General features: G+C 35.6%; 1 pseudogene; it reads left to right on the plus strand.

The window, feature by feature from the left end:
• The first annotated feature begins 760 nt into the window (after window positions 1-760).
• LOC103256425 lies at window positions 761-14,983 on the plus strand (annotated as a pseudogene).
• The last annotated feature ends 8,284 nt before the right edge of the window (window positions 14,984-23,267 follow it).

Below are 23,267 nucleotides of genomic sequence, written 5' to 3' on the forward strand. Positions count from 1 at the left end.
GACAGATTTACTCAAAGAGAAATCACAGCATGACTACTTTGGTTTTTTCCTTTACAAAAGGATTAATCTCAGTGTTCCATGAGATATATTGGGTTTAATTTAATATTCAAAACATATATTTCCTATTCATTTATGTCAAGAGAAATATGTTTAAGTTGCAAATATGTGGTTTTTTAAATTATCTCTTCAATTCTAGAAGTGTTTTGGTTGTTGATACATATTGTGAATTATCTGTGATAACAAAATTTCTTTTATTGTTCACCAGGACCCAATCACGTGCTGGAAGACTGAGGCAAGGTTATGTGTCAGAAATAAGGAGTGATCCTTTCTGCCCAAGAGTTAGTCTTTCTCTCCAAAACATCCAAATAACTGATCAGTTTAATCAGTAGAGTAAGCAAAAATTGAAACAATTAATTATAGGTTGTCAGGCAAGAACCAAGTGATTAATTTTGAAAGTTTTTTATTTTTCTGTCAGCTTGAACATCATGTAGTCACAACTGGAGAGAACTAATTGCATTCCAAACCAAGTTAAAGTGCTTTGAGATTTAATCTTGTTTTTATAATCTATATATGTTTTTTCTTCCATTACAGTTAGAAACCAAGATTAGATTTTATTTCTTTCAAGTGCTACCAGGAACGGGGCAGTACCTATCCACCTGCACCCATATACTATCAGTCAACTTTGAAGCTTCTCAAGGCCAGAGTCCACACAAAAGGTCGTGTTTAGGAATTTAGTACAAGGTAACAACAAGGTAACGGAATGGAGCTAGCGAATGAGTACTCTGGGGACAGCTGTATTGGGAGAATACTGACAGGTGGACAGATTCAGTAGATGACGAGTCTAGCATTTAGTGATGGGACTTCAGTCTTGGGGATGACAAAAGCAAATAATATAAAAGCAATAGTTCCTTTAGAGTAGTTGAATACTCAAAAAAATTACCAATTCAAAAGTCTTGTTAATAAAAATTAGACAGAAATCAAGGGGAATTTATTAATGAATACCAGTGTATCGGGCTGAAAACAATTATATCTATCGTCCCTAAGATTAAATCTATTCTAGAAGCTGAGCCAGGGTAATATCTGTAGAGGAGCATTGAATGTTGGCAGCTGAGATGAAGGGAAAGCCATAGAGTTTTGAGTCAAAGCAGTGCCTGAAAGCTATTTTAGTGGATCCCACAGGAAGCCAGGTCACTGACAATGAAATGGAAGAAAACAAGAACAGGTCTGAGAGAGGATTTGGAAAGAGAGGATTCAAGCCTCTACACAGTATGTGCCTTGACACGGTGCAATTTGAAAACTGAATGTGAGGCTTGAGGGCAAGGAAGAGTTGAAAATGAACCATAGGATGAGATAGAAGTATAGTAAGATAATCAAATGTGATAGCGGGTACACAAAAAGGACCCGATTTAAAGGTAAAGATGCTAAGGCCTGTTTAGGACATCTAAGTTTAAGGTACCCTTGTGCAATAAAATGTACTTGCCTGGTAGGCACATAGGAGGTCTAAAATACAGTTCAAATTAGATGGTATCAATTTTTCATGCATCTATAGAAAGGCAAAGGAGGCTTAAAAAATAGATTATATCATGCAAGGAAAAAGTATGAAGCAAGTTGAGGTTTTGAATAGAGCTTTGGATAATACTTTCGTTTAGGAGTTGGAAGAGCAATAGGAGGCAGGAAAGGAAACTGAGAAGAGACAATCACAGAGAAAGCAGAAAAAGTAGGAAAGAGCCAAAACCAAAGGAGAAAAATATTTTGAGAAGGAAGTACAGCAATATCAAAGGTTCCAGAAGCCTGAGCAGGATTTACTTATTCGTTTATTCAACAGTATAAACTCAGTGCCTACCAAGCTCTGTGCTGGGTTTTAGGAATAAGATCGAGGAAGCAACTGGTAGGTTTTCTTTAGTCATCATCAATGATATTTTTATTGAGGTTTTATATGAACTGAAATAGCAATAACTCATTACAGTAGGTTAAAGATGGAATCAAAGTAGGAGAGAGCCAGAGTGTGTAGACTAACCTAAGAATACGAATGAAAATGGTAAATAATAGGAGTGCCAATGATGGCCTAATTGGTAAAAATGACTATTAGTGAGCATAGTTATTTCGCTGTTGTAGCATAGCTCATGCAAACAATTTTGATTCATTGATATGAATCAAATCATTTTATATTAATACAGCTGGATGCCCTAATGGGCACAAGGAATTATAAGACATAGTTTTGTTTTTGTTTTTTTCCCCTTTGGGGAAGTTTACAATCTAACTTAAAATCAAGTGTGTATACGTGGGTAATTACAGGTGTAAAGCAATATATAAATTCAGTAAAAAATTCAATGAACATGACAAATGTTAGTAATAACATCCAATAATAATTACTTCTTGATGATGGGGAACTTCAGACCAAACTGAATTCAGGAGAAAGAATGAGTGAACAAAGCCTTCAGCACAGAGGAGAAAATGCATGTGGATCACAAAAGAAGACTAGAATAAAAGTTTTCATATTGGGAAGACAAGAGGGAGAGTAAACTTCATTCCACAATTCTATCTTTTCCCATGGAAAATGGAAATAGTGCCACCTGCCTTTCTTCTGCCCTCAAAAAGGTCTCAAAAACAAATCTACCCTTTCAGATCCTCATCCAGAAGCCTCCTTCAGGATTGACCCTATTTTCAGAAAAGCTACCAAAGTATTAATTATGCAGGAAACCTGTTGCCAGAAAGCACTGTGCCAAATAAGAGGAATAGAACATACAAGGAGACAAAAACAATGTACTATACATAATGTTGTCACAAGCAAGCTCAGTGTTCTCAAGCAAGGAGAAAAGCTCAGTTCTTACTTTGACTGAGTTACACTCCTGAATTCCAAGATCAGGATACGGATATTGAAGCTGAACATTCAGGAGCATGTCAAACCTCAGTGCACTGAGGCCATTTGGTCTGAAAGTTTGCAGGTGACTCTGACTTGACACATTTTCTTTGATGTTTATTAAACCCATAATTGTGCAGAATAATAAGACTATAGTCATACTGAGAGACCAACCCGAAGTTCATGTCAAGATGCTTTTATAAATAATACTGAAAAGATAGTAAATAGAGGAAGAGTAGTACTTAATATGTATCACATATCAATTTTATTAACATAGCAGAATATAAATTTTTGATGCTGTTCAAAGCAACAAGGGATAAGAAAGATTTTATTGTTACAATTTGAAAAATCTTAGACAAATGGTAGGTAAGACTCTTCTTTTTTTTTATTTCTTTGTTTTAAAGATTTGAGGTAAAATCAGGGATAAGTATACAAATGTTCATTATGCAGTTACCCTTGTTGATGAGGTGTGCCCTTCCCTCCCTTGGCAGTTTCCCTCAATTACCAATCCCACCCCCACCCCTGGCAGTTTCCCACTACTGCCAATCCCTTTCTTATAGTATTATGGTAATTGTTCAAGGTCTGCTTATGAGTGAGAACATATGGTACTCTGTTCTTTGTTCCTGTGATAGATCACTGAGTATAATAGACTCTATATCCATTCAAGTTGCTGCAAAGTTCATATGCTTGTCCTTATTTATGGCTGCATAATATTATGTTGTATGTAAGTACCACCTTTTCAAAATCCAGTCCAGCTTTGATGGGCAGTATGGTTGGTTCCGTGTTTTTACTATTGTGAATAGAACTGCAACAAGATAGAAATTGACCTTCCATATGACCCAGCAATCCCCTTATTGGGAATGTACCCGCAGGAACTCAAGTCATTCTACCAAAAAGATACCTGCACAAGACTCTTATTTTCAGTAAATATTTACAAACCTATATCTTGCAACACCAATCTTTTATTTATCTTCCCTCCCTCCATATGACCTTGTACAGTCGCCCCAATGTACATTTGTCCAGGTGATTTTTTTTAGTCTCAAGTGAAAAGATGTTTGTGACTAGTTATGCCATAAAGAAATAATAGCAATTTAAGTTTTATAGTCACTTTATAGGACTTCATGAACATGGTTTCAATTGTTCCTTATAAGAATCCTGCAAAATAGGTGTAAAAAGCACTTTAATTAGCCACATTAGAAAACTAGAGCTAAAATGGTTAATGATTTGATGAGTCTCTCATGTTAAACCATGAGTTTCTAATTTAGTATAAATTTGAGTCTGTTCTCCCAACACCTCCTTCAATGCTGCTGTCAGTGCACTCCATTGCCTAATGTATTTTAATCTAAAGGTCAATTTAAATGAGTCCTTTTCTTGAAAGATCCAACTTGGAAGTTAATACATTTTGATACCTGACTCTATGCACCATTTTTCCCCATTGAACAACCATCTATTGTCTTTGATTTTTATAAAGAAAAGTTAAATTATAAACGTACTCTATTTTATCTAGGCTTATAGAATAGCTCTTTTAAACATATCTTTTCTAACATTGCTTTTGGTTTTAAAGGAGCCTCTAAAGTAATACTAAAAACTTGTATAGTAATGCATTTTATATCATACCCACAAAGTAAACTTTTTAGTAAAGTCAAAAATGGAGCGTCTAGCTAATAAGCAAAGTTGAGATAAGATGAAATTCTAAGAACTGTTCATCTAACTTAAAAGAAGAAAGAAAAAGAGAAAAGCAGGAATGTAAGACACATGGAACAAACAGAAAATATACAGCACAATGTTATATTTACCTAACCATATCAATAATTATCTAAATGTTAATGGTCTAAACAATCTAATTCAAAGTCAGACCAAATATAAAATTACGTGGCAAAAAAATTGCTTTCTACAAGAAACTCATTTTACATATAAAGACACAAATTAGTTAAACATAAAGACAAAAATCATAGGCCATATTAATATATAGGACAAGTAATATTACTAAGGACTAAGGGGACCATTCCATAATAAAGAGATAAATACATTAAAAAAACACAACAATTATAAATGTTTATAAACCTAATAACAGAGTTCAAAATATTTGAGGCAAGAACTAATGGAAAAAAGAAAATAAATAAACTTACAATTGAGTTGGGGACTTTAGAACTCCTTTCTCAACAATTAATATAACAGATAGAAAATTAATAGGGATGTGGAAGGCTCAAGCCACATTATCAACCAAGTTAACCTACTTAACATTGATATAACACTTCACTCAATAGCAGTAGAATAAAATTATTTTCAACTACATATGGGAAATTCACAAAGTAAAATAAACTAAGTCTCAATAAATTTTTAAAAACTGAAATTATAGAGAACATGTTCTCTGACAAAAATAAAGTTAAATTAAAAAGAATAACAAGCCGGGCTTGGTGGCTCAGCCTGTAATCCTGCGATTTGGGAGGCTGAGGTGAGTGGATTGCCTGAGCCCGCGGGTTTGAGTCCCACCTGGGCAACTTGGCGAGACCTCATCTCTACAGTAAATCAAAAAATTAGCCGGGCATGGTAGCGCGCACCTGTAGATCCAGCTACGTGGAAGGCTGAGGTGGAAGGATCGCCGGAGCCCAGCAGGTCGAGGCTGCGGTGGCCGGGAGTGGCCACTGTACTCCAGTCTGGGCGACGGAGTGAGACTCCAACTCAAAAAAAAAAAAATAATAGCAATATACTATCTGGGAAATCTATAAACATTTGGAAAATAACACATTTATAAATTACCCAGAGGTCAAATAATAAATCACAGAGTAAATTATAAAATAATTTTAATTGAATGAAAACAAAAACACCACATAGCAAAATTTCTGGGATGTAGCTGAAGCAGTACTTAGAGAAATCGTCATAACATTAAATGCTTATATTAGGAAAGAATAAAGCCTAAAATTTGTGATCTAAAGTTCATCTTTAAAAAATGAATAAAGGAGAGCAAATTAAACCAGAAGTAATTTGAAATAAGAAAATATATAAAAAGTCAATAAATAGAAACTAAACCGTGGAAAAAATAAAGCAAAAGCTTATTTTTAGAAAGTATCAACAAAAGAAAGCATCTCCAATTGGTCTGCTCAAGAAAAAGAAAAAGAGAAAGGAAAATAATTACTTACATCAAGAATGAAAGAAAAGGCATCACTACAGAGTCTATAGATTTTAAAAGAGTAATAAGAGAATACTAAGAACAACTTTATGCCAATAAATTCTATAACTCAGAGAAAAATTAACAGATTTTTTGAAAGACAATTAGTACCAAAAATTAATAAGAATAAATAAACTTTTTTAGTTTAGAAATTGAAATAATGTTTAAAAACATTCTCACAATAGAACTCCAAGCCTAAATGGCTTTAGTAGTTAATTTAATCTAAGATTTAAGAGGAAAGTAATGTGTATCTTACACAAACTCTTAGAAAATCAAGATGAAGTGACTACTGTCTAAAATCATTTAATGAACCTGATATTATATAGATGTCAAAACCAGACCAAAAAAAGAAAAGCTGAGAATAGTATCCTTCATTAATAATTTAAAAATTATTACCAAAACATTAGAAAATCATATCCAGCAATATATAAAAAGTCACATACTAAAAGAAATGGAATGTTTGTTTTCAGAAGAACTCTAAGAACTCAGTGATTAGACCACAACCAAATTTTAAAATGAACAAAATACTGGTGTGAGGGTTGGGATGACCCTAGTGGTAGAAATGTGCAATATCATGATGGTAGCTAAATTTATCAAAATTCATTGACTTGTACACTTAAAATTAGTGCATTCTATTGTATGCACAATATTCCTCAATAAATTAATTTTTTAAAGGATACTATTAGAGTTAAAAGAATCTAGTTAAGTGAAAGTTACCATGTATAATATGTATTATATACATATATTTTTTTAGAAACAGAAAATGTAAAAAATAAATTCATCACAAAAGTTATAGTGACCATAACCTCCTTTTCTATGAGAGATCTTCTTTAACTTTTTGAAGTCTCTGATGGTTATTATTATTATTATCAATATTAACACCAGACATGGTGTTGACTGGCAGAGTGGTCCCCAGATATATGGCTATTGAGTGCTGGAAGTACACAGCTGGGTATCATTGTCTATGCACAGAAGGTTCTTCTCATGTTGCAGCATTTGATTTCAATTGCAAAGAACACAGTAGTTTACCTTGTGCTTTATGAATTAAGGTTTGTTGCTTAGAAACTGAGGTATGTTTTCTTATATATCTGTTTAGCATCTGGAGGAAGGAGAGACTCTGTTCAATTACTCTCACACTGCTAAAAGAATGGTGTTTGCTCTGTGATTTTTTTCTGAGGCCAAAGTCTTGCAACATGGGAGAAGCACTAAACGCTCAAATGTTTCAGTTATGTTTCCAAGAGATAGATATTCTTTCTTTCTTTATTTTTTTTTTTTGAGTTGGAGTCTCACTCTGTCACCCAGACTGGAGTGCAGTGGCCGGTCCTGGCCACCGCAGCCTTGACCTGCTGGGCTCCAGTGACCCTTCTGCCTCAGCCTTCCAAGTAGCCAGAATTACAGGCATGTGCTACCACACCCGGCTGATTTTTTTATTTATTGTAGAGATGAGGTCTCGCTGCCCAGGCGGGTCTCGAACCTGCGGGCTCAGGCAATCCACTCACCTCAGCCTCCCAAAGGCGTGAGATTACAGGCTGAGCCACCGAGCCCGGCTCTCAATAGATTTTAATTGCTTTGGCTGTCTCAGACTTTTTAAATTTCAGTCCTTTCTGCTTAATCCTTCCATTCTAATTTTCCCAGTTTATTAAATCAGAGGACTTTTCTATCAGTTAAAAAAAAACCATGTATATAACCTCGATATATGTATATTTATCTATAAATTATATGTGTGCTTGTATACATGTATAAATTATTATAAATATATTTACATATAAATTATTTAATATTGCTACATAATAAAGATGAAATATATGTTATTTTAAAATGTATTTCTTGTTGTAGTGTTATCATTCTATGACAAGCTGGTATTTCAAAGCATAATACATACTTAGGATGAGGTTCATAGTTAAAAATAGCAAAAGTAAATCCACATGTTAGGTAGTCTTCTTAGTAATTTCATATTGTTTTTATTGTCTTTCTATTAGCTAAAATTCTAATACAACAATGTGACTAATGCAAAACTTAAAGTAAAAGCAGAAGTACCTGTTTTAGTTTTCTTGTTTACTTATTTGAATTATCTTTAGTCTGGACCTTTTTATTTTAAAAAGTTTTTTGAATCACATGTCTATTTTGCAAGCTTAGATAATCAAAGTCTTATGCAAACAATGCAATACAATATGATGAAATAAATGAAGGTGCTATTCAGGCTGGTGGAATTCCCTCTGATTTTTGGAAGTGTCTTGAGTACTAAATATGGCATTTGGCTATCGTGGGATTGGCAGTGGAAGTACATATGCAAAATGTTATTAAAGCTTCATTTTTCTTATTTTAAGATAAATATATAAATAAAAATGGAAGTGGGAATTTTTCCTTCCACACCCAAATGGATTGCCTTTACCCTCCATTGCCTAATTTTCAGTGTTGTGAACAGTTAATGCTCAGTAAATATCTACTGAAGGAATGAAGGAATACTACCTGCTATAAGGATTTACTGTTAGTGTCTATGCCTAACCTCCCTAATTAAATTATGAATCTCCTGAGGGCAAGATTATATCTTTTTTTATTTCCTACTAGTATTCAATGAGAAATTAAGGCAAAATCAGCCAGATGTAGATGTTCTCTTTCTTTACTCTGTATAAGAGGAACCCAAGAAGTCATTATCACCCAAAAAGAAAGGCTGCTTTTGCACTTAGTTTAGTTCTTTTAAATTCTTTACATAAGCCCATTGGTAATCAATTACACACATTTTCTCTTCTCTACCCCATGCTACTCAATGCTTTCTAAAAATGATTACCAAACTATACTGTAATTACTTACCTATCTGCGTCACAAAATAAGCTGTAAATTCATGAGGAGGAGAACAATGCTTATCTTGTGTTTACCATAGCAATAGCAATTATAGCAGGTGTTTCACACATGTTTGAATGGATAATAACATAAGGAATTTTTTTTCCATAAGGTGGACTGCTTTACTGGAAGCAAACATTTGCAAACTAGAATTAGTAGTAGATGTAATTTTTCACAAAATTATTGAGAACTTTTCATAGGAATGATATAATTACCTTAGGTCACTGTATCTCTTTACACATAAATTCTAAAAATAACGTACTTGTACTTATCTCAGCTATACTGTAATACTTGTATGATACTACCTCTTCAGATAATCATAAATAGTGTCCAAATATATTAATTTTCTATTGTTACATTACAAACTACCACAAAATAGTGGCTTGAATAATACAAATTTATTATCTCATGGTTCCTTTGAATGAGGAATATGAGCACAAATTAACTGGTCCTCTGCTCAAGATTTCATTAGGCTGAAATCAGAGTACTGACCAAGAATTCAGTCTTCTTTTGCAAGCTTCCTGAGTTTTGGTAGAATGTGGTTTCTTGAGTTGTAGGATTGAGGACCTCATCTCCTAAAGGCTGCTCACTGTTCATTATGTTTGGAGGAAAACTTTTCCCCTTTATTCTTGGGTCCAGTGATCAGTGGCCTATAAATTAACTGCCAGTAGACCGATTAACAGGAGAAAAGACAAGGTAATTAGACATGTATGGTGTGCATGTGACAGCGCTCAGTGAGAAGTAACTCACTGAATAACCAGAAATAAAAGGCTTGCATACTAAACTTAACAAAAATGAGTTTGAAGTTTCATTGGAAAAGTATGGAACAATCTATGGGGCTTTAGGATGCTAGTGGATAGTTGAATTAGCACTTTCTAGTGCTATGAGCCAGTCTTTTTTCAACCAGGAAACTCCCTGGCAGGAGAGTCAACTCCTAGAGGTTGCTCACTGTTCACTATGTTTAGAGGAAAACTGTATTTTCAGGAAACTCTGCTTAACTTTGAATAATGTTTTTTGTTTGTTTGCTTGTTTTTTCTGTTGCTACTGATTGTTCAGATGTTTTCAATTCAAAGTAATTTTTATACCATTTTGGTGTACTATTAATACCTTCAACTGCCATATAGCCTTCTCTAAAACATGGCATTTTGCTACTTCAGGACCAACATGACATCTGTTGCTGCTAGTTGCTTCTTTTAAGGGCTTACCTCCTCAGGTCAGGCCTATTTAGGATACTCTCTCTTTGAGTAACTCAAAGCCAATTGATTAGTGACTTCAATTCTATATTTTAAAATCTAATTTCCATATAATGTAACATAATTACAAGAACAGTATCTCATCATAGTCCCCAAATTCAAGGGAAGGAATTATATAAGCAATATAACCAGGAGATGGAAGTTTTGGGTGCTATCTTGGAATTCTTTCTACTCACCATATGATAAGATGAGAAGCTGTTTAAGTTTAGTACTACCAGAAACCATAAAAATGAGATGATCACGCATATTCTACACAGCGAAATTAATAAAATGGATGCTCTGTGCTTCAGTCTTTCTCACAAGGCTGCAATCAAAATTCCACTAAAGTAGGATTTGCTTCCAAGCTTACTCAGTGGTTGTTGACAAGACTCAGTTTCTTGAGGGCTGTTGAACGGAGGGCTTCAGTTCCCAGCAGGCTGTGGGCAGGAGGCCACTCCCACCTCTTTGCCTCTTTAACATGACAGTTTGCTCATCAAAGCAAGGGAGAAAATGGCAAGACAGAAGTCATAATCTTTTGTAACCTAATCTCGAAGTGGCATACCATTATGTTTGTCTTAATTAGTTCATTAGGAGTAAGTCATAAATTCAGCCTTCAGGGAGAGGATAGAAGGGCAGGGATTGTTAATGTCCATCTTAAAAGTGTGCCTCCCACATTACCTGAATGAAGGCATAATTTATCACACTGGAGAGAAATGAATAAAAGTTCCTGTTTCCTAGAAATGAAAGCAAAGAGTCACTCTAATTACATTAACTTATTTAGAGCCAGAGTAACGGAGCCTGATGGTACTGAGTTCATCAGGGAGTGACAAGCACTAGTCTGAGGAGAGAGGGCAAATAAAAGTCCATGTTGGGAAGTTAAACTCAATCAAAGGAGCAACATTAAATATCATGTCCAAGTTATGAGTTTAAGGCTGTGGATAAAGAAGGAACAAGAGCTAAGGAACCCAGGAATACCAAGTCAACATAAAATAAAAATATCACATCAGATAAAGCAGATAGGTTCATGAACAAAGAGGACTTCCTGCTTTTAAAGATGTAGAGTTGGGCCAGATTTATTCTCTCAGTTATAGAAAGGTCATGAAGTACTGCTATATTTTTGTTTTAAGTACAAACAAATAGAAAACTTAATGGTTTAGTGCAAATGTTGAAACTGGAAAGGAAGTACTACTCCAAATAGAATTCAAAGCTATCAAGGGTTTCCTTTCTTAGTCAACATTAGATTATGTATTTTCTTCCAAAATGTGTATAGTGTTTTGTGTCAATTGATTTATTCTTCTTTCCAAATAATATTTACCATATGAAGCACCATTCTACAACAGGTGCTGTGCATAAACGTTGTAGTCATCTAGATTTAAACAAATATTGGTGAAGGTACCATTGGCTTCTCCTCCTGACTATTTATTTTTACCTTTAGCACTCCCTCATTTTGATTTTAAGAAGCTACTTTCCTTTAAGGTCAACCAATAATGTAATTTAGAAACTACAATGTACGTTTATAGCAGTTTCAAAACTGGCACTATCCTTGCCTTTAAATTTTTCTTAGACATTTTTTACTTACCACATAACCACTTGATAGAAAGGTGAAACTAAAGCTATATTAAATATAAAGAACCACTCATTTCTAGTTTAAAAAAAGAGCTAGCTATATTTAATTCCCTTTGTACTAGCTTCCAATTATGTCTTCTACTAGATTACAGAAATAACCTATTATTTTCATCTACCTTTCCTTCACGTTCCTGGAAACTAACTTTTCTGACTCTTACTTTGAGGGTTTTTTTAAATTATTACCTATTTTAATTTTGATCATGTAATTATAATTCTTAAATTTTCTTTTATTTCTATCTTTAAACACAATTCTCTGTATATATTGAGCTATAGCACAGTTTGTTTAGCCCCATTACTTAAATTAGCAGTCAACTGGACAGCAATTAACAAATCAAAATACAGCAATCTAAATGCCTGTTAAAATTTGCCAATGCCAGATGCAAACTGCCAGTTTTGCTTATTCAGAAAGGGCTGACGTTTTCCTCCCAGGTCATCTACTAAAGATAAATCTTACAGTTTCAGATTAAATTAAACATAATATTTATGTATATTTGGGTTACCCATCATTGTTTTTTAAAACAGCTAATCATTCTGAGGAATGTTCCAAATATTGAAAGGTAAATATTTTCAGGTTATCAAAATATTTCGCAAAGTGTTTTCTCGGCCAATCTACCATGGTGTTTTAAAATCCACGCACTTACAGTTCCTGTGGGCTATTAAAGCTAGAAAGAGCAATATAGGTATACATATACATGCAGATTTATATATAGATAATTAAGATTTGGAATACTGACAGAGATAAATACTGTATAACTAAAATAAAACTGTTTCCAATGGCCTACCAGACCAAGACCTTGAGTTTGTATGGATAAACTTAAAGGTTTGTGTGTGTGTTTATGTATATGTGTGCATATGTGAAAGAACTAGAAAAGGGTGTGCCTCAGGGGACCTAGATCCAAATGGAGCAGCAAAGTACTCTCAGAACAAATCTGAGTAGCATATGGGTAATGACAGTACTAGGACAAGGTCATGAAATGGGAACAAGTATCAGAATTTGAAGTATATCTTCCCTTCCTTATGTGTGAAATGATACATTAATTTAATTTGAGTATTCAATAGCTCATATGAAGAATTAAAGAAGGCTTTAAAAAATAATATTCAACCTTGAAATATATTTTTAATAGGGTTTCAATTATATTTTATTTATTTATTTATTTTTAATTTCTTTAATTTAAAAATTTTTTAAATTTTATTTTGAAGATGTGGGGTACAATTCAGAGTTAGGTATGCAAATGTTCATTATGCAGGTACACTTGTTGATGAAGTATGTCTCCCCTCCGCTCCCCCAGCAGTTTTCCACTACTGCCAATCCTTTTCTTATAGTATTACAATAATTGTTCAAGGTCCGCTTATGAGTGAGAACATGAGATACTCAGTTCTTTGTTTCTGTGATAGATCACTCACCGTGACTTTGGGAGGCTGAGGTGAGTGGATTGCCTGAGCCCGCGGGTTCGCGACCCGCCTGGGCAGGGAGACTTCATCTTTACAGTAAATCAAAAAATACGCTGGGTGTGGTAGCGCATGCCTGTAATTCTGGCTACTCGGAAGGCTGAGGTAGAAGGATCCCTGGAGCCCAGCAGGTCGAGGCTGCGGTGGCCGGGAGCGGCCACTGCACTCCAGTCTGGGCGACAGAGTGAAACTCCAACTCTAAAATAAATAAATAAATAAATAAATAAATAAATAAATAAATAAGTAAATCACACTCCGTACTTACAGGCAAATCATATACATGTTCATCACTACGTTTCTGGAGTCTTGATATTTATAACTGCTAAAAATAAATAACTAAATAAATACTCCTTGCTCTTCCTGGAAAGAAATTCTAAATTTGGAAGCTAATTCCAAAAAGAGTTTTTGCTGTTGAGAAAAAGTATGTGAAGAAAAGAGTCTATTAGTTAATTTTTAAATGTTGTCACTTGTGTTAGCTTGCAAAAAAAATCAGTGTTTATTCAATATGTGAAAGACACTTGACCTCATCTAAGTTTACAATTGCTCAAACACAAGGTCAGAAATGAATTAAATATATCAGTGTTGGACTGTCCTATTGTCTTATATTGCCTTTCCTCTATCCCTTTAACCTCTTGTGCTTCTCAAAGTATATGCAGTAACAATTCAGATGCTGATTGTCTGCTTGTGAAAAGGACTTATTTGTTCACTGAGACAGGCCTGCAAGGCTTAAAATCAACCCAAAATGAAGGGAAAGGGTAAGACTGTGGACAAAGTGTTTGGGAACTAGTGAGTCCCTATAAATCTCACTTACGTCACCTTATGGAAAGCCAATCCTAGTGAGTGCATTAAATTCTTGGTTCACAGAGGAAGATGATTATTTAAATTTAGAAATATTGATCAGAAGGAAATGTATTATTTTATAATAATTTGATCATTGACGTGTTCTGTATAAGACATAAAAATTAACTAGTATTAAATTGCTTAGTATTTCCTTCGTCATATTTGCGGGAGAGGTATGGACATTGCAAGAGAGAGAAGTTGGGAAAGACAAAGGACTGGACATTAACCACGTTATGCATTGTTATTTTTCTAGGGTCTCATGATTCCTTCAGCTTCTACATCGATGAAGCCTCTCCAGTAGGTCCTGAACAGCCAGAAACTGTCCAGAATTTTGTCTCTGTGTTTGGAACTGTGGCCAAAAAGCTCATGCGAAAATGGCTAGCCACTCAAACAATGAACTTTTCGGGTCAGCTAGGAGCTGGAATTCGTTATTTTGATCTTCGAATTTCCACCAAGCCCAGAGATCCTGACAATGAACTCTACTTTGCTCATGGTTTGTTCAGTGCCAAAGTCAATGAAGGCCTTGAGGAGATCAATGCATTCCTCACAGATCACCATAAGGAGGTAGTATTCTTGGACTTCAACCATTTTTATGGGATGCAGAAATATCACCATGAAAAACTCGTCCAGATGCTGAAAGACATCTATGGAAACAAAATGTGCCCAGCGATTTTTGCCCAGGAAGTTAGTTTAAAGTATCTGTGGGAGAAGGACTATCAAGTGTTGGTATTCTACCATAGTCCAGTGGCTCTGGAAGTACCCTTCCTCTGGCCTGGGCAGATGATGCCAGCACCCTGGGCCAACACCACAGACCCAGAGAAACTGATCCAGTTTCTTCAGGCCTCCATCACTGAGAGAAGAAAGAAGGGTTCATTTTTCATATCTCAGGTGGTACTGACCCCCAAAGCTAGCACAGTGGTCAAAGGGGTGGCAAGTGGTCTCAGAGAAACAATCACAGAAAGGTAAGTGTCCTTAAAATATCAGGGAAAAAATTCAAATAATTTAACACTAATTCATAGAGCTATTCAATAAGAAAGCTGAAATGTATACCTATGTGTATTTGTTTCCCAGGGCTGCAATAACAAAGTACTACAACCTGGGTAATGTAAAATAATAGAAATGTATTATCTCACAGCATTGGAAACTAGAAGTCTGAAATCAAGGTGTAAAGCAGATCTGGTGCCTTTCAAGGACTCTGAGGGAGAATCTGTTCATCTAGTATTGAACTCTAGTATCTGGTGATAGCTGACAATCCTTGGTGTCCCTTGGCTCATAGATGTATCACTCCAATCTCTGCCTTCTTTTTCACGTGACATTTTCCCCCATGTCTCTGTCTACTTTTCTTATAAGAACACCAGTTATATTGGATTAGGACCAGTCCATAGGTGCTTATCTTAACTTGATTACTTCTGCAAAACTCTTTTCCCAAATAAGGTTACACTCACAGGTACTAAGGGTTAGGATTTTAACATATCTTTTCATGGGACACATCAACTCATAATACTGTACATTTTAACTGTATGCCTTATTCTCTTTACATAGCACTGCATAGTATAGTTTTACAATTTCTTTCTCTCTATAGGATACAAATTCTTTCACTATTGTTTGCAGAGTATTTTTATATACTTAACCCCATTTGATCTACACAATAACCCTGAAAGTAAATATTGTCTTACAGACTTTAAAAAATGAGATTCAGAAAAGTGAAATAATTTGCTTAAGGTTCCTTCAACAGTGAATGATAAAACATATACTCAAACTTCATGCTCAACTATAGTTTATACTCTTTACACTAAATACACTGCCTTATAAGGAAGCGTTACCCTCCAGAACATGGTCATTCCACTGGTCAAGCTCTGACAAACTGTGAGGTATAACTTGAGCAATCACCAAAAGTCTTTATATCTCTTTCCCATGAGTGTGACACAGAATGCCAAATTGTACATATTATTAATTATTTTGAGAATAATGCAGACATCGCATGAAGAGAAAATATAAATCTTTATTAGATCTTTTGTTTTTATCTTTGATATTTTGAATAATAGTAAGAGTACAGAGTATTCATGTTTTGCATGGACTCAAGGTCTTTGTGAAAAAGACAAAAGATGAGAAGAAAAGATTTGGAGGTGAAAATAATATGGCAGCCTGATAGCATATAGAGTAGGGAATGACAGGAAATGAAGCTTGTAGCAAAGACATTTGCAAGAAACCTTTTAGCCAATATACAAAGAACTTTATCCTTTAAGCAATGAGGAGCTGGACAATAAAGTTAGCAGTAGAGTGACTTGACCAAATCTGCATTATAGATCATAACTGAGACAGCCTGGAGGATAGAGGAGTGGAGAGAGTGAGCTTAGAACTGTTTCAACAAGGTAACATTGAACTGAGGCAGTGAGAAAACATAGAAGGGGATAACATGCTGCCAGTGAAAATTAGGATGGTTTAGTGAGCAGCTCACTATGCGATATGAATGCTAGAAAATAATTAAGGATAAATAACAAGTGATGGTAGAATTCACAGAGAGGAAACAAAAACACAGGGACTTGGGAAGGAAGTAGGGAAGACACAATCAGGGACATGCTGAATTTAAAGTGTCAGTTAAGTCATCCAAGCAGATGTGGCCAATTGATCCCCAGGAACACAGGCCAACTCATTTAGGGGTTACTGGCATTTTTTGGTGGTGAAAGCCTAACCCTTGGCACCTGTGAGTGTAAGCTTATCTGGAAATAGAGTGTTTGTAGAAGTAATCAAGTAAAGATAAGGGCCTATGGGCTGGCCCTAATCCAATATAACTGGTGTTCTTATAAGAAAAGTGGAAGTGGATGAGCTACTTCATACAAAATCATAACTTTCTTCTGTTATTTAGAAGGGACCATTAGCTGGTATCTCCCTGTTCCTTAAGATTTAATAATATTGCTGACCCTTTATTGTATACCTTATGCAAAGACAAGGCCTTCCCTATGATTTCTGCTAATGTCTAGATTTTGTACACTCTTATGGTTAGGAGCTCTTGCTACTGCTGAATTACATCATTTTACATCATTATTCAATTGTTCCACACAATCGGTCTGTGTCCTATTCTGAAACATAAAAGTTCCTTCATGTTCATTTCCACAATGGTTCTTAGGCTTTACTAAAGATCCAAGGAGGCAGAGAATGTTTTAAAAATCACAATAGTGTGCATAATTTAAAACTGAATTTTAGATTTGTCTAAATTATATCTCTTTAGGATATCTGCCCCTCAAGACATCTATACCACTCTGTACCTTAGCCTCATATCCTCTGACTGAATCTTCTCCTCCTTCTCCTTTATTTTTTCTTATTTCTTTTCTTTCTTTACCTTCAGATTGCCTTTTGAGACCCCACATTCTAGGTTAATTTGTGATTAGATTAATAATTCTAGATTAAAATATCTAATTAGTCACCCTTCTCCAGCTTTATTAAACTTAAACTCATCTAGTCCCATCAAAGTATTCATCAAAACAAGAAAGCTTTTTTTTTAATAGCATCACTTTCTACAAACATTAACTGTTCTGGTAAGTAACAGTTTACTTCCACCCTCACAAACTTGGAAAATGAGGAAGTTATGCACAGATAAGAATGTGTTGACTTTAACTTTTCACCATACAGCCCCCGTAGTTTGAGGAATCTCGGAGGGCTCACTAAAGGCAAGAGGAACCCGGGAATGAGCTGACTCCGCTTTCTCCATTCTCTCTACACCCTGAATGAAAGAAGCTTCATTATTAATTTTTATACGTTGGACATGACATGAGTCTTCTGATGACCTCTTCCAGCTTACAGTATAGTTCAATGCTTAGGAAAACACTTATTCATGTCATATGACTGTTTTGCATTTTAGCCGAAAACTATACCTTGATTTTAGCTGTATAGGCTTTTGAAGAAGTCAAGAAGAAAAATTCATTCAGGGAATAGATGGCTTTAATTTTTCTCTCTTATGACATTTGACATAATTTAGGAGTTTTGAAGACATGGTTAAACTCTTTTTTGGTTCTTCATGCTCTAGTACACAACTAGTAGCGTGGTATTTGTGGGGAGAAAGTCAAATAAGAAGTCAAATAAGTTAGGAAAGTGCTAAAAAGTATATTCTACACAACTCTTCCAAAAGAGTCACCCCCCCCCCATGTACACTAACATATAAAAAACACTAAGGAGTATTTTAGGAGTATTCTAGGAAGAATCCTATTTACATTTAGCTAATACAGTATTTTCTAAGCACTTATTTTGTCTTTGAGATAATATTTATTAACAACCCATGGAATTAAATTTGAAAAAATGTTCTCAGTCATATGCTCTAATTTGGAACTTCTCACTTGCTTGTGGCTTATGTATCTGAAATATTAGTGCTGTATCATTAAAAAGAGAAAGAAAATGAAAGAGAAAAAAGAATTTAAAATGTAGAAATGAAGACTATAGGTAGAACCATCTTTTTCTTCTTTAGATTATGCAAAATACTTGAAAGTTATTTACAAATATATTTGAAACTCACCATTAAACTTGTATGAGAAGCATTCTTCAGTGGAATTTTGTCTCAGAAGTACTTGAAAAACCTCCATTTTACCATTTGCAAAGTTTTATTCTGAGTGCGGTGTTACCGTGAAGCTCAGAGGTTTTTGTTTTGTTTTTGTTTGGGTTTTGTGACATAATTTAGCCTTCTGGATGAAGCCTATAGGAAAAAGTTTTTGTCAGCTCTTGTGTCGTGCTTTGCAAAGGTAATTTACTTACTCTAAAAGAGGCAGTGAAGGAGCACTTGACTCCCCAAAACTTGTTGCCTTTCTCTTCTTACCAAGAGAGGAAGCTTATGAAGTGGATTGATTCTGCCCTGGTCCTCTTGGCTTTTGTGCCAAAGCCATTCATTCAGAATGTCCTGTGTTGGCACCAAAAGATGTAATGAGCTCTTCTGTGCCACCTAAGAAAAAGTTGTCAGACAATTATAAGAACTCTCTGGGTCTTAAGTATTTTCGTCCATAAAATTTGGAGTTTTAACTAAATTATCTTCAAGATTCATTGCAGTTCTTAAATCCTACAACTAACATCTAGTATTTGACTAGCTGGTTTCTGAGTAAATTTTTTTAAAATTGCGCCTAATATTTGGGTTAACAAAACTCTAAACACATGCATTTAGAAACCAATGTTTGAAGTTGTAGATGGTTTTCAGGAAAACTAAATCCAGTCTGGATTTTAGTACCATAGCTTTCAATCTGGCTACTGGTTCTAAATACTGCAGATGCATTTTCTGCATTTTAGCAATGCCAAAAGACACAGATTTTTATTTCTTAAAGACTTATTTTTAATTTATTTTTCAAACACCAGCTTTTGCACCTCACCCCCACGGAATTCACACATTCTTAAAAAGAAGGTGTGCAACTTGAGTAAAGTTTTTTCCTAATTTGTGGAAGTTCGTTAAATTATAGTTTTTTCCAATTTTAAAAAATGCAGTCATACCACCTGTCAGCATTTTTAAGGGGCAATGCATCTTTGTAAGTAAAGTGATCCTGAGTTAAGGGAGACAATGTTTACACAGGCCAACAATTTAGATAATGATGATGATAATAATAACAATTATTATTATGAGCTTTTAAAAGTGTTTTCTATCGTTAGATGCTTTGCTAACTGCTTTATATGATTGTTTGATTTAATAATTACAAAACCTTCAAAGGTAGGTACTATTGCCATCTTATCTTAAAGATGAATTGAGCCTTAGAAGTATTAAGCAACCTAACTGAATAACACAGTTAAGAAAAGGAGGATTCAGGATTAACATCCAGGTTGCTCTACCTGTTCAGTGTTTCACAAAAACAAACGTTAGATGCCTATTCTGGTCTAGATCCTGTACTTCAAGTGAGTGGCATCAGATATTGGTCTTACAGCCATGATATCATATTATCTCTCTGGGTATTTGTGAGAATCCAAAGTGGTGACTGCAACTTTGTTTTCATTTTATTAAATTACAATATCTAGACTAAATTTGGCAATGTATTCAGGGGGACTAGGTTCAATTTAGTACTTATCTGCTGAACAGCTTCTAGGAGTAGGGCTCTGCATTAAGTTCTGTGAGGCATATTAAAATTGGTAAGATACCACTGTTCTCATCAAGCATTAAGTAAGTTTGAAAAGACAATAATGTGTATGACCCAAATACAAATCAGAGGAAAACAGAAGATTTAAAGATCAACGTCTGAAGTATGTGGCTTTGCCTCAGGAAAGCAAATTCAGGTAGGATGCTAGCATGGAGGCACCAAGGGAAACACTGACATAGTATCATAGAACAGAAACTTGGAGATGGCTGGGCACAGTCCTTCTTGTCTTGTGTCTATTGCCTGTTTGACCATTTTCCATTTAGTAAGAAAGTTGAGACCCAGAGGATTGCTAAGTGATTGCTCAAGGATACAGAGCTAACTGGCGGCAGAGAGGAGATTAAAATTCGGCTGTTCTGGCTCCCCAGCAGAAGAAAAGAGGTATACCTCAGGAAAAGGTGAGGCCAGAGGATAGACAGAAAAGGACAGGGAAGGTCAGAGAACACCAGGCTGCAGAGATCAACATGGAAGGGCAGGCTGACTTTCAGTCTGCACTTCATGTGCCACAACAGGGTACCCTGGAGCCTTTCCTGAAGGGGTTAGAGGTAAGGCCTGAAGAATGAACCATGTGCTTTGTGCTTGGCTTACTTTCCCTGAACTCTCTCCTCTCTCTGTGTTATGCACTCCAGTAGACTTTTTTTTTCCTTCTATCTAATGGAAACATATTCCAGCTCATAACACTCCTCCTGCCCAATTTGCTCCTCCTTTGACTGGACTCAAAAACTCTTTGAGAAGTTTTCAGCTGCAGTACCAGTCATCCTAGCAGCTTTAGGGAGCCAAGAAAAGCTTCACTGAGAGAGGCTGGACTCAGAATGTTTTAAAGTCCACTCTGGAATGACATAAGAGAGTGCCTGATATCCATGAAGAGCAGTTGTCTTGCCCTACCCTTCCACCCCATGCTATGTCCCAAATAGGTCAGCACAGCCTAGCTGCTGAGAATGAATATTCTATTCAACAGATCTCCTCAGGCTACATACGCCTAAGGAGAAAAAACATCAAGGAAACTATTGAAAGACAGTATTAGGATAATCATTGTTTATAAGATGCTTTCATTATAAGATTCACTTCTTCAATCTCTCTCTCCCTTGTCGACAAAAAATGCCAAACTCTGTAAACTATTTTAAGAGGGTTTATTCTGAACCAAACTTTAAAGACCTAGACCCAGGCATATGTCCCAGGAGATTCTGAGAACATATGTTCACCATGGTTAAAAGATGGCTTGGTTACACACAATTTTAGAGTGGCGAAGGTTACCAAAACCATAAATCAATACATATGAGATTCTCATTGATTTGGCCAGGAAGAGAGGGAGGGATATTTCCAAGCAGGAGCTTGTAGGTCATAGGTGGATTCAAAGATTTCTTGGCTGGTAATAGTTCTCATGTAAAGAATTTTGGGAATCAGGAGAGATGTTTTGCTAAGATAGGGGAACAAAGGACAGAAAAACTTCAGGTTTGCTGATATGTAGATAAAGTCCTATAATTAGCAGACTTCAAAGAGGATAGCCAAATGTCTTACATGGCTCCCCAGAGTATGAGAATCCACAAGAGATGGTTCTTCAGGGCCATATAATACTTTGATTTCCTTTTTTGGTTGTTATGCGATGCTGTTAGAATCAGTTTGGAAGACAAACTTTAGGATATAGGACAATATGGTAATAAAACCCTGTCTGGTGAGTTCTTATCAGATGTGACTTCCCATGCCCTTTGGAATTTGGTTAAGGAAAAAAGGTCAGATTTAGTCCTCAAACTATCTCTCTGGCTCTCACTCTCTCACTCTCTCTCACACTCACACACATGCACATACAACATATATAGACTTAATTTATACAAGTGTTATTCCTAATTTGCCATTTAAGAAACTGAAGATGAGCAAGGCTAACTAATTTGCTCATGTGGTACTTTGAGCCAGTGCAGGAATCAATTCAGGATCTAAATTTTGTTGAATCACTAGAAAGAGAAGCCTGGTTTGTAAATCAAAAAAAAGCTCCAAGACAGCAACCCTTTTCCCAGCCCAGGACTTGGCAAACTGGAAAGAGCTTACGGAGACTTTGTTAAACTGTAAATTCCTGAATATCACTTTCAGAGATTCTGATTCAATAGTCTATGGCTCAAAATTTTTCATTTTTAGCAGACTCTAGTGAGCCCCACTTGAAACAGCACTGTTCATGTCTACAGACAAGCTGCACCTCAACCATCCCCACCAACATATTAACCTGACCTTAGCTAATCTGGATAGCATGAACCCCAGGATTTATCAGTGCCCTCCTTTTCAGCCTAAGTTAGTTCTTCCTTAAATCTAAGCTATAACTCCTCTACCCACAGGGCCTGCCAGACTTAAGGTCATATTTGCTTGTTCTATCACTTGAGTAGAGCTGCCTATCAATGATTTTTAAAAAATAACCCTTCTCTCTCATGTCACTTGGCATTCTTCTCTCCCATGTCACTTAGCTTGATCCTAGGATTATTGTGCTGATAAGCACAACAAAGTCTTCCACAAGAGATTCTTGGTTCTCCTGGTCTAAAAAGCACATTCCCATGAATGAAGTCTTAGTAACTTCCAAATTCAGTGTCTCTCACCAAGGCCAATTAAAACTGCAGTACTTTGCATCCCAACTGCCCCCATAATACTGACATATCATACAAGAAGAAGAAGAAAACAAGAAAGAAGAAAAAAGGAAGAGGAGGAAGAAGGGGAAGAAAAGGGAAGGGGAAGCAGGAGAAGGAAGAAGGGCAGTGTTAACTGAAGAAGTTCATAAATGTGGATAGGAGAGCTTTATTTTTATAAAGGATTGCAGCCTGCAGGCTGACCATCTGGCAGGCTGGGAAGTATAACCTTAGCAGAGACCAAAGGAGATACTTCCAGGGAGGGAAGGGTGAGACAAAAATTTAGGCAGGACAGGTAAGCTAGATATGCATATTCAATAGGCTATAGGAGGTTCATGAATATTCATGTAGGGTCATGCACATGCATAATAAGCAAACATGAATGTTATATGTGTTCCATGTTTCACTTTGAGGTGGAGATTTAATTTAACATTTAAATGCATGAAAATTAGTCTCTATATTTCAAAAGATGAGAGGACACAGAAGCAATCTGTGTGCAACCACTATGAACCAGCCAGAGCCAATCCATGGCCAGTGGTCTCTTATTAG

This window comes from Carlito syrichta, unplaced genomic scaffold, assembly GCF_000164805.1.
Source record: "Carlito syrichta isolate Samal-C Ts95f unplaced genomic scaffold, Tarsius_syrichta-2.0.1 Scaffold289401, whole genome shotgun sequence".
Taxonomy (NCBI): Eukaryota; Metazoa; Chordata; class Mammalia; order Primates; family Tarsiidae; genus Carlito; species Carlito syrichta.